Consider the following 12607-nt stretch of genomic DNA (forward strand, 5'->3'; position numbering starts at 1 on the left):
GAGTGCTGGGGGCAGTTCTGGGTGCCACAATGTAAAAAAGATATTTTAACATGTAGAAAGAGTCCAAAGGAGGGCAACAAAGATGGAGAAGGGCCATATGGGAAGCCATATGAGGAGCAGCTGAGGTCACCTGCTCTGTTCAGTCTGGGAGAGACTGAGGGGAGACCTCGTTGCAGTTACACCTTCCTTGTGAGGGTAAGAGGAGGGGCAGGCACTGATCTCATATCTATGTGAATGGTGACAGAAGTCAGAGGAATGTCCTGAAGCTGAGCTGGGGGAGGTTCAAGTTGGATATATACCCAGAGGGTGTTTGGGCACTGGAACAGCTCCCCAAGGAAGTGGTTACAGCACCAAGCCTGACAGAGCTCAAGAAGTGTTTGGACAATGCTCTCAGGAACAGGGTGTGACTCTTGGGAGTCTGTGTAGGGCCAGGACTCCATGATCCTTAAGGGTCCCTTCCTCAGCATACTCTACAGTTCTAGGACATTTTAGTGAATGAGAAATAAGGACAGTACAATCAGTTGCTACACTGAGTTGAGAACCAGTGCAGGACTTCAACCAAGTAACCACAGTCCTTACTCAGTCACTTCTCCTCTTGACTTCCAAAACCAGAATCCTACAGTCCCTCTCCTGCTGATACTGTCATCAGAAGCAAAATATAAGCATGTGATACTATATACCCTGATACTATTATGCAGATCTGCAGCTGGACACTTCATGCACCCTCTATCAGGAAACCTGGCTGAATTGGCTGGGGGAAAAGAAGAGACAGATGGCCATCTGTGACTAGAATATCCTTACTTGCAGCTTGTGTGATCCACAGAAACTTGGAGGCTTCCAGGAAAAGTGAGCTTTATCATCAAGTAGAAGTTACAAGAACTCACCAATATGTAAGTAAGAGAAGGTATAGTCTGGTAGTAATTGTTTTTGAGAGATGTACTTTAAAAATTTCCATCTTTATTAATCCAGTTACATTATGGATCACAAAATGCAGCAGATCTACATGATGAGGGGTTAACATGATTTGATTAGCATGATTCTGAAACACTTTTCAGGGTAATAGATACTAAGAAAGCATTTGCCGAAGGTAAGGTAACCCAAGCCACATAATTTCTATCTTACAGACTCCACATTCATTGCCATTTCCACAAATATGGGCAAACAAACAAAACTTTATTTTAAACTAATGTTTCACCTGAAATAAGAAGAGCTGGTCCCACATTATGCCTTTCAAAGGACCTTTTGCAACCCAACCAGTCCCTAACCTTCTCAAATACATGGAAGTCCTTATTCAAAAATATATTCCAGAAAACATTAAGCTTACCACAGAAGAATATGTTAGGAAAAAAAAAAGCTTCTGTAGTCTGATCATTTTAGTTAAGGAAGAATCAATAACCATTTATTTTCTATTAATCTGTACAAAACAAATGTTTTCATTTTAAGAATTTTGTGATTTAGAAGAAATTTTCTGTTTGCTTTAAATGCTAGAAACACCTTTTAACATCAAATCAGTGCATAACCCAAGCTCTCACTCTAAATCAAGTAATTGCAAAAGGAAGGGACCCCTATGCAAGTTCATGTACTCATCCCTTGCTGGCAAATGAGAGACTTACTCCCAGGATGTAGCAATGTAAGGTCTGATTCAATTAATACCCCTGATATACTTAATAGCTTCTTTTTCCTTTGTAAATTAAGCTGTTCTGTTTTCTGGAGCCTAAACTCACTGAGGATCAAGATTACTGCATCCTGCTGGTTAAACTTTTATGCCCCTGCTGTTACTGGTCCAGCCCTTCTGAATCTGCCCTCCCTCCATCACAGCTTCTGGCACAGCCCTACTGCTCTGTGCATAGCAAATTACACAACTGCAGCACCACTGCCAGCTCAACACCCTAGATTTAACCTGCCAAACACACCTGGCAGTGGAGAGAAAACAGCTGTGATTAAAATCAAGCCATCACTCTCCTCAGCCTGCCTTGCTTTCCTCCTGAAATTGTTTCTGCACCAAAGATGACAAAATACTGGCAAGAATTAGACAGCTGGCATGCATAATCCATCCAGTTTATTTTGCAGTCTATTCTGTATGTCTACAGGCCCAAAATTAAGATAGAACCATGATATATGGTAAACCTACAGTGTCTGCACTGGCCACAACATTGCCACAGTGACATGTCCCTTAGCTCCTGTGAGCAGCACGTGCAGCTGGGGCTGAAGGGGTGTGTTTCCTTTGGACATGTGTCAAAATGTGTCACCACATTTGCTTACCCACAAAAATGGGCTCAAAGAACCCACTGTCATATCTATTGCCTACTCTGCCTTTTGCCCTCCCAACTTTTGGGCCTATTCACTTCAGGTAATTTCCCAGGAGGAAAAAAGGTCTTCAGCTCTTTATTATGGGCTTGTATGGAGACATGTACAAGGTTGGAGCATCTCAGCATTGCTGCACTATGAGCAAAGAGGCATTAATTAATAGTCTCAGAACATGGCCATGAACAAAACATCAGTGTGTTTTTGTCAACAAGGAAAAAACACAAATAATCAAGCAAAACCTTTTCTTGCTGTGAGGCATTTCTGCACATCACAAAAATATCCGTGTCTTGAATTCATTATAGAAAATGCTTCCTCTTGACAGCCAAGCTGAGAAGGCTGTCCTTTCAAACTGAATTTAATTTAATCATGTGGGAGTGAGAGAGACAGAGGTCTTCAGTTGTCCCATCACTCTCCTTTGTGGTTTAAGGAGAGATGGAGGGAGAATCATATACAACTGAGAGGATGGATTGTCCCAAAATCTATAGTCTCCAGAGGCCAGCTGAGAAAGACTGTAACAGCACAGCCAGCATCGTAAGACTTTACATATTGCCACATTTCTCCTGTTTTCTGAATTTCTATGTTGTTCAATCAGTTCCCCACTAAGAATTTTAGCAAGGGAATACAGGATGTACTAATGGTAAATACAAGAGTTGTGGATGAGACCAAAAAACAAGGATCATATTTTACTACAGTACAGATAAAATGAATTTGATGTTCAAATTTTACAGCCCTCAAGAACAGTTTTTTTTATACAGGAAGCAATCAAATAGGTACCTATAAAGACTCTGAACTGGAAACTTCCCTTGTAACTATTCCTTTTAAGTGGAAATGGGGTTGCTAGGAATACTATTAATTACCAAAAAGAATGAAAAGCAGGAACCCAAGGAGCCTGGAATTAATAAATCTCTGCTACACAGCAACTAAATCTTACAAAGTTATTTATTACACACCATAACAATTCTTAGTGTTACGGAAAATATTTGTGTGCATCTGACAAGATTTGCATTTATTACAATACTTGATAAAACTTTTCAAGATTCAGCACAACTGAGTTACTTCAATATGAATATGAGAAAAAGTTACTTATAGAGCTTCACAGATTTAAAATACTTCAAAAGAATATTTGGAATTGAAGTAAGAAAAAAGAGAAAAAAGATGAAAATTAGAATATATTATTAACTATGAGAATTATATAATTTATTAAAATGACCTTACAAAAAAAAATAAAATATCAATATAAAATGCAACATAACTAATATAAAAGTTGTATTTCTAGTTCATAATTAAGGTAAACACATACTATGCATACAGCATGCTATGTCACTTCCCTTTAGTAAGAGCGTCATTATTCTTTTCACCACTTAATTACATAAAAACCCTCCCATCTTTCATGATGTTTTTACAGAAGCCAAGTCTAAAGATAGACTTGGCTATCTTTAGATATCTAAAAACAGGCATTTTTTGTTAAACAAATTTTTATTTTCTGTTCTAGTCCTGGGTAAGGTTTGACCTATCACTTCAATTATGTGGTCTTTTCCATTATTGAAGGAACTACTAACTCCGTGTTTGCCTCCTCAACAATATTTACTAAACCTTCATGAATAAGAGATGTAAGCAAAAAATAAGAGGTCATGTGTGTGACTTGGCTGAAAACGTCCATATAGTAATCTTACTAAAAATACTAAAAGGTTTAGGTAATTGCAGAGTTGGCTTGAGACACAGAACTAAAAAATTAGTCATAGACTTATGAAAATACTCCACCACACTTAGGGAAAAAACAGAAAAAACACATGATTTTTATTTAAAAGATTTTTTCTCCCTGCCCTTTTCCTGCACAAGACTACACAGTTTTTAGTGTCAGGACTAATCTTCCTAGTTCCTATAGCTTGTATTTTTTCCTGAATATCGTTCATGATTTTCCTTGTGACCATCTCTCTGGACCTGGCAGCTCCTGTTCTTTTGTGTCAATCACTCCTCTGTACATGACAACCACATGATCTTCAGTTGTGACCTGAGGGGCAGCCTCAAGTCAGCTTCAGTCCACCAGCTATTAATTTATTAAAACTTGTGCTCACATGTTAAAGCCTTCAAAAATCTTCTGGATATTTCACTGGAGAAAATTTGGTTAAGGGTAAGAGCAGTAAAGCTTGGTGCTGTTTCAACATACAGGGACTGCCCACTGCAGAAGTTGCCCCTGTCACTTTTGGGCAGGACTTTTTGTTGCTGGACATGAAAGCAGAGTTCAAGCTGGGGCAAAGAAGACCCATAGGGTGGTTGGCAAAACCTGTCACAGCAGGGAACATGTGGCCTCTTCTACACTGAGACTGAAAATAGTGGCCACAGTGAGCAATTCTGTCACAAGGACAGAGAGAGAGAGAAAGCCCATCAGAATTTACAGCTAACACTGATTTTAAAGAATAAAATACATGCAGTGTTTGTATTTTGTACAGATGTAATTTTCATAAGCACAACTGAATTGGGTGTTTTTCCACTCAAGCATCTAACATGTTTTTATATAAGGCAGCAAATATCTTTGTCTGTCCAGTAGGTTAAAAATATTGTAGATTTACTTTCTTGACAGTGTGTTTTGTAAGCAACACCTGAGACTAGAAGGCATCTCTGGAAATTGTCCTGCCCAACCCCTTGCTCTAGGCAAGGTCACAGGCTGTCCAGGGCCCTGTTCAGGTAGGCTTTGAGTACCTCCAAAGGTGGAGGTACTCCACAATATCTCTCAGTAACTTGTTATACTGTTCAACCACCTTCAGGTTAAAAGCATTCTTTTTTTGTAGTTAAATGGAAATTCATGCATTTTAGTTCCTGCCTGTTGCCTCTTGTCTTTCACTGAGCTTCACTGGGAAGATTTCTATCTACACTCATAAAATTCCTCTTGAGTCTTCTCTTGTCCAGGCTGAAGAGCCACAGCTCTGTCAACCTTGTCTTGTTCATCAGATGTTCTTCAAACACCTTCATGGTCCTTTGCTGGACCTACTTCTTGTAGGTATGTTCATGCCTTTCTTGTGCTCAGGAGCCCCAGGGTGCACACAGGACTCCAGAAGTGACCTCTCACCAAACTCCAGCCTACAGAACTGTATTCTTCAAACACAGTTCCAGTTCTCATGAAGAGGTCAGTCTGAATGGAAGGGTACAGATATTGTGTTGTTAAACTGATTTTAAATATCAGAGCTTCAAAAGCAAACCACATAAGCCTTGGACATTGTTACCAGATGAGTCAAAGGCTATGCCTATCTGCCAAATGCAAGAGGGCCAGGCGTCAGTCTGAGGCTGCTGGCGTGATTGACTGTGCTGATTAGCTGCTGGCTCACTGCTCTGCTCAGGCTCCTCCAGCCAGCTCCCTCCAAAGCAGGGCTTGGACATGAGCAGGGAGGTGGCTGACCACAAAGACCACTCCCAAAAGACAAGTTAAACGGGACTTGAGAGACACCAAACAATTGTGTTAGCTCTTCAGCGGGAAACTCTATTGTTCAAGAACCACTGGCACTACAATTCATAGCACTGCTGGAATATTTGTTCATGCCAAATCTTTGCCAGTTTCAATTTGGAAGCAGAGGGGAAGCTTAAAAACAGCCAAAGTGGTGTTACAAAATCTGATATGAGCGTCAAACACACCTGTCAGGGAAGGAATAAAGAAGATTATGCCTCTTAGTCTAGACATGGTTATCATAACTCACATCTAGTATCTTACCATCTACTCAAGAACAGTAAATTTTAATAAATTATTAATTGCTAATGACTGGTTTAAATTTTATAATATTTATTATCAAAGGAAAATTAAAATTAGATTTATCATTATTCTTTTTTGTATGAATGTGCATTTACCCACATGTTTAGGTTAAAATCATCTAGACCTGAGAAATTTTTAGAACAATGTATCTCAAGAATGACAGGCATGGCATATATCTTCTAAAAGATCCTTCACCCAGCTCTTGGCTTTTCAAGATGTTATTTGATACTGAGAGTCTGGAATCAAAATAATGCTGCTGTAATTCCATCCACAAGATACAACCTTTACAAATTCAATTTTCTGACTATGCTTTCAGATAATAGCTCAGTTCTGATTATCACGTGCCATGCCCTAAATAAAGCCATCGTTTTCTACCCTTTAGAAAGGCTGGAAAAAATGTTAGCAACATCAGGAGTCTGCAAAAACAGCAGGTATGAAGTGAATTAAACATGGACCGTTCTAGTGAACATGAATGTTGGTGAGGAAGTGAAGTGAGAAACCTTCTTCCTGATCCCTGCAGGGAGGGAGGGGATATTTTTGTAACTAAAACCCACAGTTTACAGAACTGCCATTTCTTTTAAGCCGACTGCTGTATGAGTCAACAATTTGAGGGCTCAAGTTTCAAAGAGTACCAGTGTTAGCAAGTTCCTTATCCAAAGGAGCAGTGATTTTGAGTCTTCAAAGCCTCAGAACACATATTCAACACAGAGAAACTTTTTAGTGGCATTTCAAAGAAAGTTTAGGAACTCACTCTGTTGTAAATGCATGTAGAAAAAACAGGAAGGGCAGTGCTTCCCAGCTTGGCAGTTTTCAAGATAACAAGTATGTTCTAAGTGGAGATCTCCATGAATAAACATCTTTTCTACATCTAGAGAAGCAACTGCTTATGGCCTAGCCCAGCAGCCAGCAGACTGATTGAATCAATCTTTCTTTCTGTATTGCACCTCTACCCTTTCAGAGGAGACAGCAGGGCACCGTTCAGGCTGGCAGTATTTCTCTTCTCTTTTTACTTGTTTGCATTCCAGAACACAGCTGCAAGGTCCTGCTTTAAATACATTATCTCCAAGAAGCAACCACTAAGGATACATGGCTATCATCCTGTGAATAGGCAGTCAAAACAATTCACACATCAAACAGTTCTCTCAAAATCAAAATCTTCTTAATCATCTCCAGTTAAAGAGCCATGAGGAGGAGGGGGCATGGGCATCTTTCCAGCAGAGATAGGTCACTCTGTGAGACTGTGCCTGTTGCATCACTTGGCCAGATAGGACCAAAAATGTGAGTGGGTCTGACTATCAGAAGTTCAGTTTTCATTCAGAAGGAAAATTCCCTGAACTGTTTGCATTCATAAGCAACAGTATTTTAGAAAATGTAAAATCATAGAATATTAGGAGTTGGAAGGGACCTTAAAGATCATCTAGCTCCAGCTCCCCCTGTCATGGGGGACATATGCTTCCCATTAGACCACATTGCTCAACTCCTAATCCAACCTGGCCCTGTCACTGCAAGGGACAGAGCATCCCCAGCGTCCCTGGGCAACCCGATCCAGTGTCTCACTACCCTGACAGTAAAGAATTTATTCCTGAATTTCCCCACTTTCAGTTTGTGCCCATTACTCCATGTTATATCCTCAAATGACCTAAATCCCAAGTCAACACTCAAGCAAGGATACGAGCATAGGCACCACATGGTGTTAAAAATGAGCAATCAGCTGGCTCAGAGAGCTGAGCAAACACACACACTTGCACTGAAACTTTGTGTTAGATGCACCCAGCCAGTAAAAAGGCTCTAATGATTTCATTTGAAACAGGACACAGACACCCACAACAAATACATAAATTTTATAACTGCAGCATCTAAAGAGCAGAAATGCCAAGGAAATGGAGAATTTGAGGCGAACCAGTAATGGAGGAGGTTTAGGAAATAGCAGTAGGAAATGAAAAATAAAATGAAGGGGTACAGTAAAAATGAAGAAAATTTGCAAGAATGAGAGCTGAAATCCTGCCTTTCCTGCAGGCCAGAGGACTTAGGTCATTGACTCCAGCTGAGCCAAGGAGTTCATTGACAGAGCACTGCTAGGAGTCCAGGCAAGGTTTGATGTAAAACTTAAAGACTTAGTGTGTTAAAAGCCCAAAGGAGAAAAAAAGCATTTTAAGAGAGAGCAAAGTTCAGCTGTGCTGAGGTTTTTAGGGCTAAGAATATAAAAAACTGTTCCTGACTTCATCTCTATAATCAGCTGACACACTAGAGGAAGCTGAGAAAGAAGATCCCTGGGGCTTTTTGTTTTACTGGGAACAGCACCCAACTGGTGTGTGCTAACATATTTCTACCTAGAATGAAGGGTTGGGAAAGTCTGTGATTTGTATATTGCTGAAGAGCAGGTTGGTGGTTGCATCAGGGAGAAACAGCCTGGGGAGCAGCATAACAGCTCTGTTGTTCCTGCCTGGTGTCTGGCTATGCTCTGCTTCACCACATTTACGCAAGCGGTTAGAAGGAGTGACCTGGGGATTAGACCAAGGGTAAAACTGATGTGTGTCACTGGGACTAACACCACGGGCTCTGGTGAAGGAGTGTCATGAACAGCTGTGGCTAATGCATTTGATTTATAGATGATGAAGAGCACTGGCACATTTTTGTGCAGCCACCAATCTGCAGAGGAAGGAGAAAAATTTCAGAAGGATTTTATGTAAATGTCTTGACGAGTAATAAATGTCTTTCACAGATTTATGAACAAAAAAAAATCAAACAAAATCACTGGAAAGCCTGGGTAACTTGAAAATGGCAGACTTGAAAAGTTTCTCATGTGAGCATTTTATACCTTTTCTTTCAGTGTAAAACATTATTTCTGCTCAATCTTTGATGTTTATTTGCTAAGCCAATTTTGTCAGAAAAGAGATGAAGATTTTTCACTATTTTGAAAATCAGCTACCAAGGATTTTGAAAATATTTTGAAAATATTTTGCAAGTTCCCCTTCCCCTTCCCCTTCCCCTTCCCTTCCCGCACCTTCCCGCACCTTCCCACACCTTCCCTGGAGGAGAAAAGAAAAACCTAATAATCTACTTGAATTGTGTGGAGTAAGATAATATCAGACGGAATTTAATCATTCATCATATTCCTACACTCCTAAAAAAGAGCCGAAACAAGTAAAAAGGTCAATGACGTATAAAAATATGCCAGTGAGACTGTTTGAGCAACAGGAAGATCTGATCAGAAAAAAATACACATTCAAAGTATTATATTGATATAATAAAAATGACAGCAATTACAGAAAACTTCTCTACAATAACATAAATTATTTACCAGATACACATTATGGCTTTTGTTATATTCACATCCTGTTTGTTCTGCAGAAAATGTAATTTTTTACTTCAAAAATCTTATGACACATAACAAATCTTTTGCTACTTATCAGACAGATTACACACACTCTGATTCTTTTAGTAGTTATCATGTCAGAAATTTACAACAGAATCTTTTCCACACTATTGATCACAGTATCTCTGATGTATAGTGGAAAATCAATTAGTTTTCTGAAGTTACCATGGTTTGGCTTAAAGTAAAAAAGTGGGGGGTTTATGACATCTATAAAATATTTTCCTTTCTGTTTAACATAAAGTTTTACTGTAAGTTGCACTGAAGGAGAAGTTTTCCAAGCTAAGGTAGGTGGTTGGCCTATGATCTATAGATAAATTGATGCAGAAAGGTTGTTCCTTCTGTCAAAGGTCTAGCTCAAATAAAAAATTCTAAAAGTTTCAGGAAATCTCAGGGCTTTATAAAGAATCTGCTATAAACCTTTTCACATCTGACACGACTAAAAATAGCATTTTCCTTTTTCTGCCTGTACTCTACCTTTTGTTCTTGGAGCCTCCTCTGTGCAGACTTTGTCAGAGCAGCCCACCAGGCGTGTCTTGGCAGGCAGCAATGGGGGAACCCAAATCTACAGCCAGGCTAGGATTTAGGACAGACTTAACTGGGACAGAGTTTGGAAGAAGGCCTGGGGGGAAAGGGAGCTGAGTGGTGAAGCTTTATTTCTGGGATGGGAGGGGCTGCTGAATGGCAGTCTGCATGATCCAGGAGCTAAGGGTCTGTATGAAGTGAAAGTTAATCAAATGGTATGAAAAATGCAAACTGGACCCAGTTTGGGGCAGGGATAGGCACATTGGAGCATTGTTTGTCTCCCATCACAATCTTCTCTCTAGTTCTAGTTGAGGAAGCACTAAAATCAAAAAGAGGTTTCTCTCATACTTCCAAGTATTACAAGTAAATTTAAACCCATTAGAATACTCAGAATGTTACATTGTTATTTCAAATCCAGGGTGCAAATATAATTACAGTAACACCACCAATATAGGGACTGCTTGTCTCCAGCAGCACTAAAAACTGTATATTAAAATAAGAGGCTTTTAAATGCAGCTAAATGAGCAGCTACCACTATGTTCCCTCTTCCCACACATGGTGACAGTGCAATGCCCATCCTTTTTTCTGCCTGCTCTTGCTCTAACGACTTCCAGCAGTTTGCTGGCTTTCTAAAAAACTGCAAAGAGCTTCTCCTGGGTCTTGAGGGGGCCTACTTCTTCCATGGATATCTCTGAGGCTTGGCACTCCCTTGCTGTGACTCAGAAAGGTCTCAGCCACTGCTGTGGTGGATCCTGGGCTCCCCCAGCTGAGCACGCCCAGGTCTCTACATGATTTGCTTTCTCTACATGATTTTATCTGAATTCATGAAGTTGAGCTAAAACTGGGCAAACAGAGCAGCCAGATGCCCTGCTGCTCTGCCACACCCTCTTAATGAAAGCTACCACATTTTACACACACACATAAAACCAGTTATGATATTTCATTTATTGTGTTTATCCCAAAGTGGTCTATTTCCATTGTCCCATGTCCCAAAGAAAATTATATGTCTGGAACCAAGCAACCCTGAAAGCAAACTCGAACCAAGAAAATAAAAAAAAAATTTAAAAATTAAATTAAATTAAATTAATTTTTTTTAAAAAAGCCACTTACTACTCAAAGATTATTTCTGAAAGAGATGGTCACATCATACTGAGTTCTTGGTTGTAATCTTCAAAGGATACTTACACAAGCATCCTGAGAACTAAATCATTATGCAAAAATTAAGGACTTTACAAATACATTAGACCCATTATGATCTTTCTGATATTCTGTTCCTGCTGTTCAGGGTTCCCTCCCTGTACCCCCCAGGATGCAACTGCACGTTTATCTACTCAATCTAATTAAACACATAAAAGCAGTGTTGCAGAGCCTGCATTTATTTTGTATTTACATACAGCTCAAAAGCCTTTCCTTGTGCCTTCTGGCTGTTTGAGGCTATGGGCCTGTGAGCAGCAGGACTACTGTTGATGGTTAGGGAAGGGCTTGCAGCACCCTGCCTGATCCTAGCCCATGGCTCTGGCGCCCCTTGGACCTTTCTGTAAGTTGATTAAACCATCAAAAGGGGTTTTGTTTTTTTCTTAAACTAGCAAACTACCTTGAACTATGTTTCAGGCATAAATTGCTGTACTAGCACTGGTTTTTATTCTCCCTCCATCTTAACTATCTTACTGTAAATCTTTTGAGTTTAGATATTGCATCAGCAGTGGGTAAATAGAGCAGCTCTATGGTGTTGGCAGGGGACCAGCATGAGGTCAGATTTGTTCAGTAACAAAAACTGACAGAATTTAGAAGATGATTTAACAGTGGCAACTGTATAACCACTGATGGGGACTGACTGCATGCAAAGGCAGCTGTACCATAAGAGTCAGGACATTTATTTTCTTGCTCTTTGGCATACCCTTCTTCAGCTCTTTATGCACTACCATTTCTACAGGAGATTATTTCAGAACAATTGCTCTGACTGGAACTAACCATGTGACTGATACTGCCCCACTCAGGACTTAACTGAAAATACTTTCTGCTGTAAGGGACAATGTGAAATCTGACCTCAAATTGTCCTCTACCCAGATACACACCATGAGAAGAATTCTACAGTTATGGTCTTGTCTTTATTTTTCTCTGCTTTGGAAGTGCTTTGGCTACTTTTTAGGGTCAAGCTCTAACTACACCATTCACATTTTCAGTAAAAACTCCCACTGTGGCTTGGAGTCATTTGCATCCCCTACCTCTGCTGGCTCAACAGGCAAGCACAGTGCTGACATTGCACTTTGCACTTCCTAGCAGCTTTGTGACTTTTATTTTTCCCTTTTTCAGGAAAAAAAAAAAAAATCAATTATTTGGGATACTCCAACCCCTCCCAACTCCCAGTTCCTGTAGAAGCCAAGGTGTCACTCTCTCAGTAAGTATGCACGGGCCTCCAGACATTTTCAGCCAAAGTCCTAGCAGGGAATTGAGGCTTGAAGCTGGCAGCAGGCAGAACAGTGTGACTCACTGTGAAAGGACATGGGCATGAGGGCAGTTTAAAATAGTTTGTTTCTCTCAAAATGGGCTCTCTCTTTCCTGAGGCCAGCTGTTGCTTCAGCCTGAAAAAGACATGTGGACAGATCTTGCTCAGTCTGGAATCTGTGTCTGCTTACTGCATTTATTTGCTAGTTCTCTCT

At 40.1% G+C, this 12607-nt stretch overlaps 1 long non-coding RNA gene across 5 annotated transcripts in view; it reads left to right on the top strand.

The window, feature by feature from the left end:
- The window catches only part of LOC107215720, a 46257-nt gene that overhangs the window by 1117 nt on the left and 32533 nt on the right, over positions 1 to 12607 (top strand). For 4 of the 5 annotated variants that reach the window (XR_004495492.1, XR_004495494.1, XR_001525208.2 and 1 more), the window contains exons 2-3: positions 699 to 890; positions 12261 to 12345. This is a non-coding gene — a long non-coding RNA (uncharacterized LOC107215720). The remainder of the gene's footprint in view (positions 1 to 698; positions 891 to 12260; positions 12346 to 12607) is intronic. The other variant, XR_004495495.1, reaches the window with a different exon arrangement.

The sequence above is a fragment of the Parus major genome, chromosome Z (genome assembly GCF_001522545.3).
Source record: "Parus major isolate Abel chromosome Z, Parus_major1.1, whole genome shotgun sequence".
Classification (NCBI taxonomy): domain Eukaryota; kingdom Metazoa; phylum Chordata; class Aves; order Passeriformes; family Paridae; genus Parus; species Parus major.